Genomic DNA, 17617 nt, shown 5'->3' with positions numbered 1-17617 from the left:
GATAAATAGATTAAATTTGTACATAAAAATCATATGTTGTGTAGTGATATCAGTATCATAATGTACATAACTATCATGAGATGACCATTCACAATGGTTATCATGAAGGTGGTCATATTGCAAAAAGTGTTGTTTTTGTTAGAGGATATGTGTGGTACATTAATAGAAGATGTGGCACACCTGAATGTGGCTGTCACTCAACAAGACAACACATGCAGTGTGTGATAATGTGTTGTTGATAGTAGTTCAACTATAGATATGAGTGAACTAATGTGTGACGTACGCTTTGATAAGTAATGAGTTGTTGGGGCATTTAGTAGCTAAAGTGTAGCTTTCAAATGAGTGTGATTAACTTCAGTTGTGCTAGTCAGGTTGTAATAACGGTATTCCCTTCCCCAAAAAGCCTAATCAGCCACACCTTTCAATTACTTGAAACAGGTGAAAATGGTGTGAACTAAGTTGACCCTAAAATGAGCCTGTAATTTGTGTGTGTGCTGAACCCCACCCCCTCTGTTGAAGTGTATGCTGTGATGAGATATTAATTGCAGCTGCTTTAACACAATGGTAGATGAGCTAAATAGTCGTGTGCAGTTTTTAAGTTATGAAAACAATGACATAACATATGATACGTGTGCCTCATTATGCTGTCTGTATATGAGTTAAAGCAAAAATGGACCTTTTCATAAACAACTATAGATGTGTTAGTGCAAGTGATGTTTGTAGGCAGTTGCATGCAATATATTTGATGCATGCTTAAAATAGGCAGTAATGTCATGTTTTTCGGAGTAAAATAAATAAAATACACAATAATATTATACATATTTATGTTCTGTACCTGTAGCTAGTAATAATTTCTCATTAACATGTGTTACACATGTGTACTACCCTGTTGTTCCCCATCTTCGCCCACCATCAATTGCTTCCACTGCAGCAATGCATTTTGGGAATTCACATGTAAATGAGCACGCAATGGCACGTGCTATATTAGTTACTGCTTTTAGTAGGACTACAACATATATGTCTTTTTGAGATATATATATATACAGAATCAGACATATACATATATAGATGCAGGTATGCTTATATTGTGAAGACAGTATAAAAAGCAGTGTAAATATGCAAAATAACTGTAAGCAACGACACGCCTAGTACAGTAATATTTCTCACCTGGTGGAAATTGTGAGGGATAAATTCCAATATCACGGTCACCAGGTAAGCCTTCCACGACGACGGGAAGTAATTTTGCCCGAAGCAGCTCCTCCAATGGAGTTAATATCAGACGTTGTGGTGTCGGCCCACCTCCAGTGCCAGTAGCATGCACGCGTTGCTGTTGTATTTTCTTTTTCAATTTGGACCTAATATCATCAAATATCTTGTGACAATTCCGCTTGTCCCTCACATGATTCCCACACGCATTGACACCAATGACTATTGTGTCCCACATTTCTTTTCTGCTTGATGAACTTGTCCGCCCTTGAAAAACATATAAAATATATGAGGTAACTTAATAATAATAGAAGCACCAGTTTCCTACACTGCTAGCTGTTCCAAGAGATAGCAAACATGCTGTTTTATGTATTATATGTGAAGCACATGAGCATTCACTACTAAACCTATACATGTAAGCAAGGTTGCATTCATATTGTATGCAGTTATGACAAATTGACCGCCTGTGTTTAGTTGTCCTTGTAAGGCATGATAAAAAGCTGTGTTTCCAGACTAATTAACATAGAAAGATATTCTGAACCCATATTTGCATATGAACAAAACTCAGATGACCTAGGATCACATGTATTTGAATAATAAATGTAAAGGTACACTTACCTAGTAAATGTCCATATATACTGTCATAGTGCTCCAGAATGCCAGTGACAAGAGCTGTATTTTCCTGGTCATTGAAGCGAGGATTACGTGGCTTCTCCACACGTTTCTTCCGAGCAGGTTTAGGGTCAGAGCTTGGCTGGTGCTGACTGGACTCTCCTTCTTCCAATGGAAGAGCCTCCAAAAGCTGGCCACCAGCAAGCACGCCACCACCAGACACCCCATCAGCAACTGCGCCACCAGCAGCACTCCCAGCACCAGCACTCCCACTCCTAGCACCAGCACTCACACTCCTAGCACCAGCACTCACACTCCTAGCACCAGCACTCCCAGCACCAGCACTCCCACTCCCAGCACCAGCACTCCCACTCCCAGCAACAGCACTCACACTCCCAGCAACAGCACTCACACTCCCAGCAACACCACTCGCAGCACCAGCACTCCCACTCCCAGCAACACCACTCGCACTCCCAGCAACATCACTCCCCTGAACAGTACGTTCACTCCGACGCGTACTCGCATGAGTAGCACTCCCACTCCCACCAGCATCACTCTTCCCACGCTTTGCGGGCATACTTCCAGCACTCACAAAAAACAGACAAGAAATGTACAGCCAATCACACGAAACACTTCCACATATAAAACAAGACAAAGATGTAAACAAAACAACAATGGACAAAGCTCACCCAATACACAACAAGTCTCTCAGTCAATATGCAAATCTTCAATCAGCCAGCTCTGTGCGTCTCTCTCTCTCTCACTCCCAACAACACAGAGAATGATTAGCAGTACACGTTGCCTTTAAATATGGCGCGCTATCCAATACATGCTTGTTTCGCCTGATTCAGCAAGATTTGTGATTGGGCAACCTAACAGCACCCCGCCACGCACGCCGATACACCTGTGTGTGATCGGCTAATCATCGTGAGAGTGGGCGGATTTGTTTTCGGGTTGATTTTGAATGTATTCGGCACTTACTGCATACGGAGAGGAAAAATCGCCAATAACATGACTAATCGGTAAGCTTGCCGATTTCACATAATCGACGCTTACTGCATGAGGCCCTAATGCAGAGGTATAGCCAAGGAGACATATTTGGGGAAAATAAACCTTGGCTTTTATTCAGCCGTAGCTTCAAACAATACATTTTTAAGGCAGCACACATATAAACAAACAGCCAATCCCTTTGTAAGGGCCAACTCACTCTCCCAGTCCCTATCTGAAGGGCTGGGAGGCTAGGCCTCTCTTATCAGCCTCTGACCAAACGTCTAAAGTGGTTCCTGTTATCAGGGGCTCTTTCCCTCAGTCCGGGTCTGGGTTGGTGTCTGTGGGGTGCACCCTCTGGCAGGTTCCAGTGACTGATGTGTCCTGGAATAGAGGGGCGAGTTCCCTGGAATCGCTCTGTCAGCATACACCTCCAATGTGCTAGAGAAATCAGTTCCTGGGAATCTATTCTAGTAGCAAAGTCCTTCTGGGCTCAGGAGACCTACAGTATGCAGTTTGTGCAGCACACACTTAAACCTGCTTGATGAGCCATGGGGAGACTTACTAATTTATTTGTGCTGCCTTTTTAAAACCAGAGAAAGGCCCTGTCATAGCCATGTTATAGATTAGCATTGTTGTACTGCCCCTAGGGAGGATAACGGGGAACAACTGAATGTAAAGAAGGGAAATAGTCTTTCCCATCTAAAATTTACCCACAGAGTTTTCGTTCCCATGTTGTGACAGAGAAAGGGCCTCCAGTGGAAGCTGAGGGATCTTCACCCAGTGTTTTGCAGGATATCCTGATTCACCCTAACTTCCCCAATGCTCAAAGAGAGGATCCATCCTAAGTGGAGTATATAGTAAAATTGTCAAATTTTGGTATGATATTGTGAACCCTGGTAAAGCTAAGATATACACCAAACAGGCAATGTCAACTATGAAGTTGCTCAACCAGAGAACAGACAGCACAAACAGATTTAAATACTAATCTCATTACAACATGGAATGCAACTCCCAAAGGTAAACAATAAGGAAGCAGAACACATCCCTCTGGGAGACCAGTTGAACGATGAACAGAGGGCTTAGGAAGCTGTTCTGTTAAGAATTTCATAGTAGAACTAGACTCATTGGGACAATTCTGTGGGTAAAAGTTAGGTCCCAGCTTTATAAGCTTCTTTAAAGTAAAAGGGCTTCCCTAGAAAAGGAGATAAGGGAATTGTTACACTTAGGAACCACAACCAGTCACATTAAGACTTCTCAATGACTCTTGAGACAGACGGATCAACTTAATTCTGCATTAGCTTTATGAAGGTACAGAAAAAGGGAGATTATTGAGTGATCAACTGAACCATACTAATTGAAATGATAGATAAATAAATGACAAATCCAAATCGATAATTGTAAAGTGGGTGCAAACCGTGAACTGAAAAGTGAATCAGTAAAAGTAAAGAGTACAAAGTGATTGTACCCGAAGAAAATTCACTTAAATGCACACCACTAGTTAAGATATAACCTTTATTTTATTTCTTAAAACATATATTACAGAGTGTGTATATAAACAGTGTTTAAAAGAAATTAAATCAAATAACAAATGCACTAGTCTCTTCTCATATATAACCACTCCTACTGGATAATAATGGTAGGGTGATGGGGACTGTATGGTGCAATCAGCCAGGGTAGAAACCCACCAGATCAGTGAATAGCACAGATGGTATATTGACAGTGTTAACAGTGGAGAGGAATTGGTGGGAGTGATGTTATTTAATTATTAAATCACCACCAGATAATACTTAGTATAGCGTGTATTGCCCAAACTGCCCTAGCATAAGTAGTGTATATATATAATGAATTAATGCAGCCAAAAGAAGCTCTGGGGTCCACAACGAAACAAAGCGCCTTTAGCACCCCTTGCACAACATAAATGCACATGTAGCGCGTTGGCAGGACAAGTGCATCAAGAGGCGCAATGTGAACCTGCAATATTGCTAAGTGGAAAGCAAATACACTTCCCTCACTGTCTAAAATAGACTTTAACAATGGCCAAATAGCATATATAAGCTATAACACTGATCCATGGACTGAGAAACACTGTATTAAAACAGCTCCATAACGGAGACTGATGACAACATTACGTGCCCAACGTACGTTTCCCTCCAGCTACGGAGCTTCGTCAAGAATAATTTTGCTGTGGAGGGTGAGCGGAGCTTATTTATACCCTCCCGTCTCCATAGAGATGCTATAAACAATCCACCATTGCCAAATACGAACATTAGGCCACAAAAGTAACAAGGACCCACATGATAAGTGCTGCAGTTACTTCAAGGGACAGCCTGTAGCCATTGCCAGTATGACTGTGATGGTCAGCATCTGTTGTCACCGTAGCTGACCCGATAGCGCTACTGCGCATGCGTGGGGAGATAGGATCTATACTTAATGCCACAAATCTCCTTCTAGTCACTGCGCATGCGCGCCTAGCGGACAAAGCTTCAAATGCGCAGATGTGGCTGATAGAGTCATAAGCTGCACACACATGAGTTAGTTGTATTGCGCATGTGTGGGGAGACATACTTTGCAATACCTAAAGTTATGTCATAGACGATACAAGCTGTCACCATACAGAGTGGGATCATAACTTAACGTTAGTACACACTTTGACATGTTACAGATCAGCTGTTCGTATTTGTCAAACCTCAATAAAAATACGCAATATGTCAAGAAATGACAGTGAAAACATATTAATAAAATGAAATGAAATAAATACACGCAGAACTTCTATTATATCCTAGAACAATCTTGTCTCGATAAACTGCATGTATACATCGGTTACACACTAAATAAACCCAAAAAGGAGTTTATAACACTAGTAATATAGTCACTAATTGTGATATAGTTAATTATATAGGTAAATTGTTACAATGTAAATCAATACCATGGATGAGTAGCCCACATAGTGGGTAAAGGAAGCTCTTAAGCTGGTCAGAAGCAATTACTGTGATATACAATTAATCAGATAAATCCAAACCAAAATTAAGACAGTAAGGTCTATTAGGAGACTGAGATCCGAATGGTAAACTCAGATAAATGGGGTATAAGTAAAACCTTCATTGAGCCCATTCTGGCTCCTGGTTTTAAGTTTATAGATCCACTCTGCTTCAACACGCAGAAGCATCTGGTCCATATTACCCCCTCTCGCAGTGCATTTTAGTTGGTATATACCCATAAACTTAAAGCTGTTTATATCTCCATTGTGAAATTGTGTAACATGTCTTGCAACTGGGGTTTCGGTAGAGTGCTTGACAGAATTGACATGTTCAAGAATGAGTCTACAAAGTTGTCTAGTAGTCTTACCCACATACCTCTTCCCACAGTTGCAAGTAATGAGATATATCACATTGGTAGTCCTACAGTTAATTAAACTGTCCACATTAAACTGCTGCGTATTATCATGATTCACGAAGGTCTTAGCTATAATGACATGCTTACATGCCTTACAGCCTTGGCAGCGGTACATTCCCTTAATGGGACTAAGCCATGTCTCTACCCTTGCCCTTTGGTGATGACTATGGACAAGTGTGTCCTGCAAATTTTTGGACCGCCTGCTGGTAATTGTTGGTCTCGGGCCGAGGACCTTGGCCAAATCCACGTCAGACAAAAGGAGGTGCCAATGTCGGGCAAATATTATTTTTATTGACCACCATCTTTTATTGAAGGTGCCAATACATCTTATAGCGTTGTCTTTAGTTTTTGGTGCATTAGAGGACAAGAGAAGATCTCTATCACTATGTAATGCCCTATGATAAGCTCTCTTAAGTGTTTTAATATTGTACCCACGCCTTAGGAATTGACCACGTAGCTCCTTGGATTGTTTAATGAACTCCTGTATTGTGGAATTCTGGCAATGAGACTAGTAGGATGCTGGCTTTGTGCCAGCAGTAAACTATTAGTGGCTGTACTTTTCCTACTGTAAATACTTTCGTTTGGATGTTCCTGTCACTATCGACATATACAGCAGCGGCAGCTCTTATTCGAGCAAAAGCCGCTGGCTGTATGTGGCTGGGAAGCGGGTAGCCGCGGCGCGTGGCGGCGCACTGTGACGTCACAGTCACAGGCGCGCCCGGCTTCCCCGTCTTCCCCGGCTTCCCCAGGCTTCCCCGACACCCCTGGAGATGAAATTAAGGTAAGCGGGGGTTCGGGGAAGCAGAGTGGCAGAGCAGATGGGGTACAGGGGTCCGGAAGGGTGTGTAAATTGCGCGCGATGGAGGAGGGGGGGTGAGTGGGGAAACGCGGCGGCGCGCGTGCATTACTGGGGCAGCTGGGGCAGATCCCGGCATGCCGCCGGTATTTAGTGCAATAAGATATGTCGCTACTGTATATTCAAATTGAGGAAAGTGATAGATGTAGTACTCAGTACAGTTGTTAGTCTCAGATTCAACTTGTTAGTGTTGAGATGTTCCACAAATTCAAACAGAAGATTTTGGGAACCCTCCCACAATAAGAGGATATCATCTATGTATCTGATCCACAATGAGATGGGGTCAGTATACATAGACATAACTTTAGGTATGGCAAAGTATGTCTTCCCACACATGCGCAATACAACTAACTCATGTGTGCAGCTTATGACTCTATCATCCCACATCTGCGCATTTGAAGCTTTGTCCGCTAGGCGTGCATGCGCAGTGACAGAAGGAGATTTGTGGCATTGAGTATAGATCATATCTCCCCACGCATGCACAGTAGCGCTATTGGGCACGTAATGTTGTCATCAGTCTCTGTTATGGAGCTGTTTTAATACAGTGTTTCTCAGTCCATGGATCAATGTTATAGCTTATTTATGCTATTTGGCCATTGTTAAAGTGTATTTTAGACAGTGAGGGAAGTGTATTTGCTTTCCACTTAGCAATATTGCAGGTTCACATTGCGCCTCTTGATGCACTTGTGCTGCCTACACGCTACATGTGCATTTATGTTGTGCAAGGGGTGCTAAAGGTACTTCATTTCGTTGTGGACCCCAGAGCTTCTTGTGGCTGCATTAATTCATTATATACAGTTAGGTCCGGAAATAATTAGACACTGATAAAAGTTTTATTATTTTCGGCTGTGTACCAAAATAAATTCAAGTTACAGTTAAATAATAAATATGGGCTTAAAGAGCAGTCTATCAGCTTTAATTTGAGGGTATTCACATCCAAATTGGAGGAAGGGTTTAGGAATTACATCTCTTTAATATGCAGCCCACTCTTTTTCAAGGGACCAAAAGTACTTGGACAATTGACTCAAAAGCTGTTTCATGGACAGGTGTGGGCTATTCCTTCTTTATTTCATCATCAATTAAGCAGGTAAAAGGTCTTGAGTTGATTCCAGGTGTGGCATTCGCATTTGGAAGCTGTTGCTGTGAACCCACAACATGCGGTCAAAGGAGCTCTCAATGCAAGTGAAACAGGTCATCCTTAGGCTGCAAAAAAAAAGAAAATCCATCAGAGAGATAGCAGGAACATTAGGAGTGGCCAAATCAACAGTTTGGTACATTCTGAGAAAAAAAGAACGCACTGGTGAGCTCTGCAACACAAAAAGACCTGGACGTCCACAGAAGATAACAGTGGTGGATGATCGTAGGATCCTTTCCATGGTAAAGAAAAACCCCTCACAATATCCAGCAAAGTGAAGAACACTCTCCAGGAGGTAGGCATATCATTATCAAGTCTAACATAAAGAGAAGACTTCACAAGAGCAAATACGAAGGGTTCACCACAAGGTGCAAACCATTCATAAGCCTCAAGAATAAAAAGTCCAGATTAGACTTTGCCAAATAATATCTTAAAAAGCCAGCCCAGTTCTGGAACATCATTCTTTGGACAGATGAAACTAAGATCAACCTGTACCAGATTGATAGGAAGAAAAAAGTATGGAGAAGGCTTGGAACGGCTCATGATCCGAAGCATACCACACCATCTGTAAAACACGGTGGATGCAGTGTGATGGCATGGGCACGCATGGCTTACAAGGGCACTGGGTCGGTCACTAGTGTTTATTGATGATGTGACAGAAGACAGAAGCAGCCGGATGAATTCTGAAGTGTATAGGGATATATTGTCTGCTCAGATTCAGCCAAATTCAGCGAAGTTGATTAGACGGCGCTTGACTTTACAGATGGACAATGACCCAAGCAACCCAAGAGTTTTTTTAAGGCAAAGAAGTGGAATATTCAGCAAAGGCCGAGTCTATCACCTGATCTCAACCCAATCGAGCATGCATTTCCCTTGCTGAAGACAAAACTTTTGGCAGAAATACCCACGAACAAACAACAACTGAAGACAGCTGCAGTAAAGGCCTTGCAATGCATCACAAAGGAGGAAACCGAGCGTTTGGTGATGTCCATGCATTTCAGACGGCAAAGGATTCTCGACAAAGTATTAAAAATGAACATTTTATTTATGATTGTGTTAATTTGTCCAATTACATTTGAGCCCCAGAAATAAGGGAACTGTGTGTGAAAATGGTTGCAATTCCTAAACGTTTCATACGATATTTTTGTTCAAACCCTTGAATTAAAGCGGAAAGTCTGCACTTCTATTGCATCTTGGTTGTTTCATTTCAAATCCATTGTGGTGGCGTACAGAGCCAAAATTATGAAAATTGTGTCAGTGTCCAATTATTTCCGGACCTAACTGTATATACACTACTTATGCTAGTGCAGTTTGGGCAATACACACTATACTAAGTATTATCTGGTGGTGATTTAATAATTAAATAACATCACTCCCACCAATTCCTCTCCACTGTTAACACTGTCAATATACCATCTGTGCTATTCACTGATCTGGTGGGTTTCTACCCTGGCTGATCGCACCATTTAGTCCCCATCACCCTACCATTATTATCCAGTAGGAGTGGTTATATATGAGAGGAGACTCAAGTGCATTTGTCATTTGCTTTAATTTATTTTAAACACCGTTATATGCACACTCGGTAATATATGTTTTAAGTAATAAAATAAAGGTTATATCTTAACTAGTGGTGTGCATTTAAGTGAATTTTCTTCGGGTTAATATCACTTTGTACTCTTTACTTTTACAGCTTTATGAAGGTGAATGCAACGTAGTGTTTTGATGTTTACTCCATACCAAGGGTTAATGAATAATTGGACTGCTCAGGGATAGCAAGATTTACACCCTGATAGATGTACTAACTGACTTGACAAAACAGGGAACTCATACTGTATTAGAGAAGTGTGGACATATGAGTGTCAGAAAAGCATTAATGGTTATGAAGTTAAGTTCAGATTTTCAGAGCCCCTTACACATTCACAGAACATTGACAGGGTATAATACTCATTTGTAATCACTATCAAAGCTCTACCCTAAAATGGGCTGTTGAAAGCGTAGGTATTACCTTGGAGGGGACATGTTCAAACTGGTCACTGAGTATGCTCTCCTGCAATGGCTTAATACCATGAAAGTTGGAAACCTGGGGTACCTTGTCCTCATCAGCCTCTCCATGTGAGGTTTGCTGCCTTCCTGGAAGGGAGAATCCTAATGCAGACTTTATTTCTCTGGAAAGCATGGATGATTGGACTTCTGCTTCTGGTGTCCTGGGCTACCGGCAAACAGTGAAGGTATGTGATGGGAAAAGGGATCCTTTCACTCTGGTATACAGTCATAAGACTTAGGAGTCAGTCTTTGATTTCCAACAGACCTGAGTCTGTAAGCTGAGAGCTGAGATGGTATATATGGTAATAACACCTTCAAAATAATTAATTTATCTGTATTTCATTGTGGAGAATTTGACTGAAAGGAGTAATATGGGGTTTAAGTTACTAGTGTACACTGGTTTCCAACACATTGTGGGTTATTCAATAAACTGTAATAGTGCCAATTGAAGCACTATACAGTAGCATGGAAACTCCAAATTAGGTCAATTAGAAAGAGCCCTGATCGGCACTATCATAGTTGAGTGAATAACACCCATATAGACAATACCCATATTCTACAGCACTGTATGTTATTATGACAAATAAAAATCTGTGGTTGTGCCAAAGCAATTAAAAAATTTATAAATAAATTTATAATTTATAAATAAATACCCCTATACTGGTCAAGGTCCTTGTGATGGTAGGGTAGCCAGCCTCACATAATAATATGATATGTACTGGCCGCTTCGGTGAGGCTCATTTGGCCTGTATGTAATGTATTGTGTGTAACCTCTTCCAGATGAGAGCTATGTCACTGTGATATCTGGAAGGGGGGAAACTGTATAAATTGGTGAACGGGACTGTTAATAAAAGGCACTTTTATTCTCCATGATAGCATATTCCCTGCACAGTTAGCAAGCCAGTAGGTAATTTGTGTTGTCAGCATTTCTCTGCATGCAGACCCAGTAATTCACTTAGCTGGGCTGCTTACGGAGAAATGCTGGCTCGTGACAGAGGCTGGGAGCGGCATGAGAACCAGGACAATGGTAAGCAGGGAAGGGCTGATAATCAGGTATGGGAACTGGCTCTTGGCGGTGCAGAGCCTTTGTTCTCCTGAGACACTGATGCACCTACCCAGTGGGGGGTTTGGGGCTGGCCAAGGGAACTGTTGCCTGGCCTAAGTTCCATAGGCCTGATTCTCATTGGCCAGTTCGAATTTCTCGCTTGCCAGCAGCTTCCTCCCCACGGGGCGGTCCAGAGTGCCTAAGCCAGCCCCCTCCTTTGATTGGTGCAGCCGGACGAGCCCTCGTCCTCCGATTAGCTGCGCCATCACGATCCATGTTCTGATTGATAGGTGGCCCCTGCTCCATGAAAACTATAGAAGATCGAGGGCTATGTAAGGAGCACGGCCAATCATAGAACCAGAAGAGTTTGGGAGTTGATCGGAGACACGACTGGCATTTTTTTTCTTTGAAAGTTCTACTGGAGGAATAGCACTGAAGCTGGAGAAGAAGCTGTTCAGGGCAAGCCTTCTGAAGCAAGCCCCTGCACCTAGTTTAGGCTAGATTCCTCTCCACAAGGCCCCAGTTGGTGAGTGTACATTGCGATTGTGTATTTTGTGTGTTTGCTGACTTGCCAGAATAAACTTTCGTTTTTTCCACTATTGTGTCCTGTCTGGTGATAGTGATCCCGGTGGTAAAGGTGTTAAAAGTTCTGGTCTCCCATGACAGTCCTGTCTACTGTATTATAGCAGCGGACCACTCCTGCCTTTTACTGATTTTTGTCTGGCTCATGATGTGCCAAGTAATGAACCAAGAAAAATGTTATAAATGTTACACATTGTAGAGTTATAGTCTAAGGGAGGTTTTGTTTGTGTATTTTAGTGTGTGTTCCTTTATTATATTAGAAAAAGCAGAGTTAGCGTCTCTATTTATAAAGAGATTTCACCTATGCGAGCTCAGTCAGACCAAGATTAAAGCAGGAACTATTTTTCATGATGTGGTCTTGAATGTGCGTGTTCTTGGTCATATGCCATAAGATATCTATCAGTGTGAGGTGCCACCTTACAACTAATTCACTTAAATAGGCCATTAGCTGATTTTTGGATAGTGGAAGATGTCCTATGCAATAGCACCGTTTAATAAATTTGGGCCATCCATAATGAAAAGGTTTGTCAACAAAGAAAACTTACATTGCATAAAGATTTTATGCAAACTGAAGCCTGTCAAGTCTGTCATATTGAGTTCATTTCACTCACTGGAAAGCAGTCTCGCTCATTATCAGTGTTCTCACAGGCCCCTTATTCAATATGCTGAGAAGAGATCAGCTACTGTACATTCAAATGCACTAGATTAAAATATTCTCCAGTATGGATAAGTCATTGTCAGTATATGAAGTAAGGGCATTCATGACATATTACTGGTTGAAGTTTGATGGAACATTTTGAACTTCCAAATCTCACTCCTATGAGTTCTTGAAACTCAATATTTATGATATGCTAAGCAAGAGTTTAACTTTAATTTATTTTAGCAATTTCAGAAACAATGGTATTTTTCTTAATTAAGATTCAAATATTAATAAAAAGAGAGCCATTACCATTTAAAAAAAAAAGTGCAATAGTAATAGTGAACAATTTATCAAAGCACCAAAACTGGGGCAGAAAAACTGCAGCACATTTATCAATAAAAATTATTCCTATTGAAATCAATGGAATTGTTTTCTTTCTTTTATAAATCTGTTGCAGTATTTTTGCTCAATTTTGTAACTGGGAGACTGATAAATAATCCCCATGTGCTTTTTTTCTGCTTCCCAAATATCTCTGTATTTAGCCCAATAGCACACTGAAGCTTGATATGAAGAACTTTATATCTACTGTAAACTGTGTTGACTTTTCAGGACGTATTAGTTTAGCACATTACCAAGATTAGGAAAATTTAAAACTGGTATTTCACGAACGGCAAAAAAAAACAAATAAGCGTCCCACACTTTGCGCAGAAATTACTTCTTGGGGATCTGAAATTCAGTGTTAATCTGTATACTGTATATCATTTCACATCTCTCTACATCTTAATTAAGGTTGTTTTACAGGCAAGCATCTTCATTTGCAAACATGCACTCAGCATTTATTTGACACTTTGTTTAATTATGTATAATGTTTACAATCAAAGTAAGTTTGCAGGAAAGATAATCTTGTCGGGAGAAATATGACAAACCATCTGGTGCTCAGAACACCTTTAAAACTGTATACATCTGTTTCCCTTGTGATGCTAATATAAAGGCTTTGTGACTTTCCCTGTTAACCCTTTCAGGGGTTCATGTTCATTGCAGACAGGTGTCTATACCAAGGCTTTGCAAGAGCAATGGCTTCAATGAGCCCTACAGTACAATCCACTATTTGGCACAGTCAGCAACACTTAGAAACGGCAGCCTTAAAGTTTTTATGGGAGGGCAGTTGGGGTGTGACCTTGTCTAAAGGGCAAAAGTACAAAAATACCAACACATCTCCTCTATCCTCTACATATAAACTGAGGGTGACTTACCCTTGAAAATCCACCATTAGCAAAATGTACGGAAGTCCGCTTACGTCACACCGTCAGCACCGTCGGTCTGAACAACACTACTGTCAGACAGTTATTTCTTCTCTCCATGTACCATTGCTGTGAATGCCGGTTTGCAGCAAAGGAGCCCAGTCACAGCTTAAAAAACTCCCTGTTGTCACAGGACACCAGGAGCAGAGAGGACCTCGATGGCTGGAACATCCGGGAATGCAAGGATCGTCGGGTTCACAGGCACGGTTTGGTGAAAGGCAGCAGACAAGGATTGTTGGGGTCACAGGCTGAGGTCAGCAGGCAAGGATCATCGGGGTCACACGCAGGGTTCGGTGGCAAGTGGCAAGCAGGATCGTCAATGTCCAGTCAGGGGTCGGCAGCAGGAAGTCAGGAACAGGGTAGGAGAGCAGGAACTGGGACCAAGGAGCAGGAAACAGATGGGGGCAAACTAGTTCAATAGCAAGGGCCTTTACTAATGTTACCATACTGCACCGACACACTTTATTCGAGCAAATACCCGGTATGTACCTGGCAGATACCTGGAATGCGCCACTCCTGACCTCTGACAAGCCCCGTTGCATTTGCCTTCCCAGCCTGGGTTTATGCCTGGCTGATGGGCGGCTGATCTGTTAAATGATAATGATTAGGATTTAATAGGCTGCAATGCTTCGCGTGTCTACCAGATGGCATAAATTCATGAATTGTAATGCAGTTTATATATATATACTGTGCAGTATTGCAGCCAGAGGGAATAAAATGCTTCAATCCCTGCTTGGAAAATAACTCAATGCACTCGGGCAGAAAACAGTCACAAACCTCAATACACCCGGGTATACCCGAATTCGTGGGACTAGCCAAGCTCGAATAAAGTGTGTCGCCAGTGTAACTCAACAGGAACAAAATGGAAAGCGATCAGGGGCAGACGCAGAAGGAGTCTGGACACAAACAAAGCAAAGGCAAAGAAGAACAGGAAACAGCAAACTATAAAAGTAGGGAGATACAGAAGATACGAGCACCCAAGAGGAGACAGGCAGACAGAAAACAGCAGCACACCCAGTAGACCGACAAAGGAACTGGGAGAGAAGGACACTTAGGAAATTATGTCAGGCCTATTCCTGACACCCGTCTGGTGCCAGGATCCCAGTACCACCTCAAAACAGTTAGGCAATATATCAGGTTTACCTTCTCCCTCCCTTCCTGTCCAATCACAGTTTTTCCTCAGACAAGGGATAGTCAATTGGCATCTACAGATCCCCGCTGACTCACCGGCAGTAGACAACACGAACCACTTGTTGCTGCAGCCTCCTGCATTAGTATTTAAAGTGGCAGTAACATAATACAAAGATATTATACAGATATGCATTTTGAGCACTAACTAGCTCTTACCACAGCCAGGGACAGCGACAAAGAGGTCCATATACAGAATATCATCTCTCCTTGGCCCACAACCCGAGTTCCACCATTCAGTAGCGAGTGCATGTAATGGGGGCTTTTTCCCACAGCCTACTCTCCCTCTCAGGAGTGACCGTATAGCTCGTTTTACCCTTTCTCTGTTTTAAATTATCACCCCTAGTGTACCCACATACTTACCTCTGAGCTGAGCAGGTGTCCCCCTTTGTTTATAATATTAAAGTATAACCTAATTACAAAGAATAATACAACATTTATAAACAATATAGCTATAATAACACCTAGTGTAATAAAACACCTATGGAAAAAAAATAGAATAAAATAGATACACATGCTGTAATAAAATTATTTATAAAATAGAAAAATAGGAAATAACTGTAAAAATATTTATTATGAATATAGATAGAAATCAGACAGAGAATAATAAATATTTAAATAATTTGTATAAAATATACTATAAGAATTATTTAATAGATATATAATCATCATCATTTAATTAAAAAGTAAGAACATTATAAAATATTAAAAGGAAGAATCCAATGAATATCTAATTATATAATTAATGCATTCAGATCAATATCTACATTCAGGCCCCCCTGGAGTGATGGTCCCCAATTTGTAGATCCAGAATCTCTCTTTGTGTGAACATTTTATCACGGTCGCCTCCTCTCAAATCTTTTTCCACCATCTCAATTCCCATATATTTGAGTCCTGCTGGGTTTCCACTGTGATGGTTAAAAAAAATATGTCTTGGAACACTGGGGCTTATGCAGAGAGGTACTTTACAGAAAGGCACAACGGCAATAAATTCGCCACAGAATTGCCTTTTAATTTCGTCCTATGCAGGGTACTCCGTTAGCCCTGTGTAAAGTAAATTGTAAATTTGGCGTGTTTCACTTGGCGTAAAACTCACCATGCAGAGCTGCGCGGTCGTTGGCCAGCATAAAGCCAAGTTTTGCTGGCGGCCACAATTGTACACAAACGCGCCATGCAATAGCCCCGATTGGCGCATACATGCGCATCGGAGCTACTGGAATACTCCGTGTTTTGTAAATGGCTAATTCAAGCTTCTCGCCACCTGTCTGGCTAATATTTATTGAAATAAAATAATTCCGGCGGATTTGACTTTTCTCGCCAAGTTGTCGCCACGCACAATTTTGCAGCGGACATTTTTGCCAAAAACCTGGCGAGATTGTCCGTATCGCACGTCTCTGCATAAGCCCCATTGTCTTATAATTTATGTGATGTTTAATTTTATATGTATCCCCTTTTTGTTTGACACAAATCCAGACTTTTTTTTATGACTGTATGAACAGTGTAAAAAATATATATATATATTTGTAGCCATATTTGATTTTGTTCTTTCCCTTTTAGATGGCTGGAGGATAATTACTTTTAAAATGATTTGCCTGCTTAAAAATGACTGATGGTTTCTTGTGCAGGACATACCGGCACCTTTAACTCTTGAAGCAGGGGGTCCCAGGGGCTTAAATGAATGTGGTTCAGTCCCGGACACAACCTTATTCAATACTATTTAATTAAAATATAAACATTTTGATCGCCTGTTAGAGATGCGCAGGGAGAGGGACAGATTATGTCTGCTCTTACTGAGCAGCTCTTCCAGACTGGTACAGCCCGGTAGGTGTAACGCAGCGGGAGTGCCATTGAGAAGCAGGAACCCCTGCTGTGTTTAATCCTTATGGGCAACTAGTCCGGCCAGAGTGAATTCATGAGCAGGCAATGGTCAGGCAGTTTTCAACTCTGGTTTCCTGGCATAATACTGGACAATATGTCTGGCTACATTTATACTTGCAGAACAGAACAAGTGGTCTAAAAAAAGGGTGGGAAAATATATGGTACATTGTGTTGGGAAAATGTCAGAAAATTTTAAGAATTGTCTGATTCTAGGCAGTTGTGCCACTTTTTAACATGTGTACATGTCATCTTGATTCTTTATTTAACTTTATTCTGTGTTTAATGGGCTTGCAATAAAAAAAATAGTTGCTTACTAATGCAATGTAACACTCCTTGGCCGGCTCTTAAGGAGTTTACATCAGATAGACTATTTACATGAAAAAGAATGCACACAATGCGCACCAGGGATTAGAATATGTACATATATATATATACCAGTATATATATTTATTAAAACCCCCAAAAAATGAAAAAGGAGCATCAACTGAGGGGATCCAACCCCACCTCAGTGTACATACACACTTAATCAAATGAATAATGCAGGATAACCACATAAAAATTATAAATAGATCTATCTAAAAGACTAGATCTAAACACTAATAACAAATGAATAAAAAGACATAAATGCTCAAAATCATGGGTGATAGTAACCAGATGATGCTAGTAGCAAGGCTGAACAAATGTCTGGGTCTGAAAGGGGGAGGAGGAGACTTACACTTAAGTGCCGAACGGGTCCCGCTGGTGAGCG

This window comes from Ascaphus truei, chromosome 2 (genome assembly GCF_040206685.1).
Source record: "Ascaphus truei isolate aAscTru1 chromosome 2, aAscTru1.hap1, whole genome shotgun sequence".
Classification (NCBI taxonomy): Eukaryota; Metazoa; Chordata; class Amphibia; order Anura; family Ascaphidae; genus Ascaphus; species Ascaphus truei.
Note: the sequence above shows the minus strand (reverse complement) of the source record.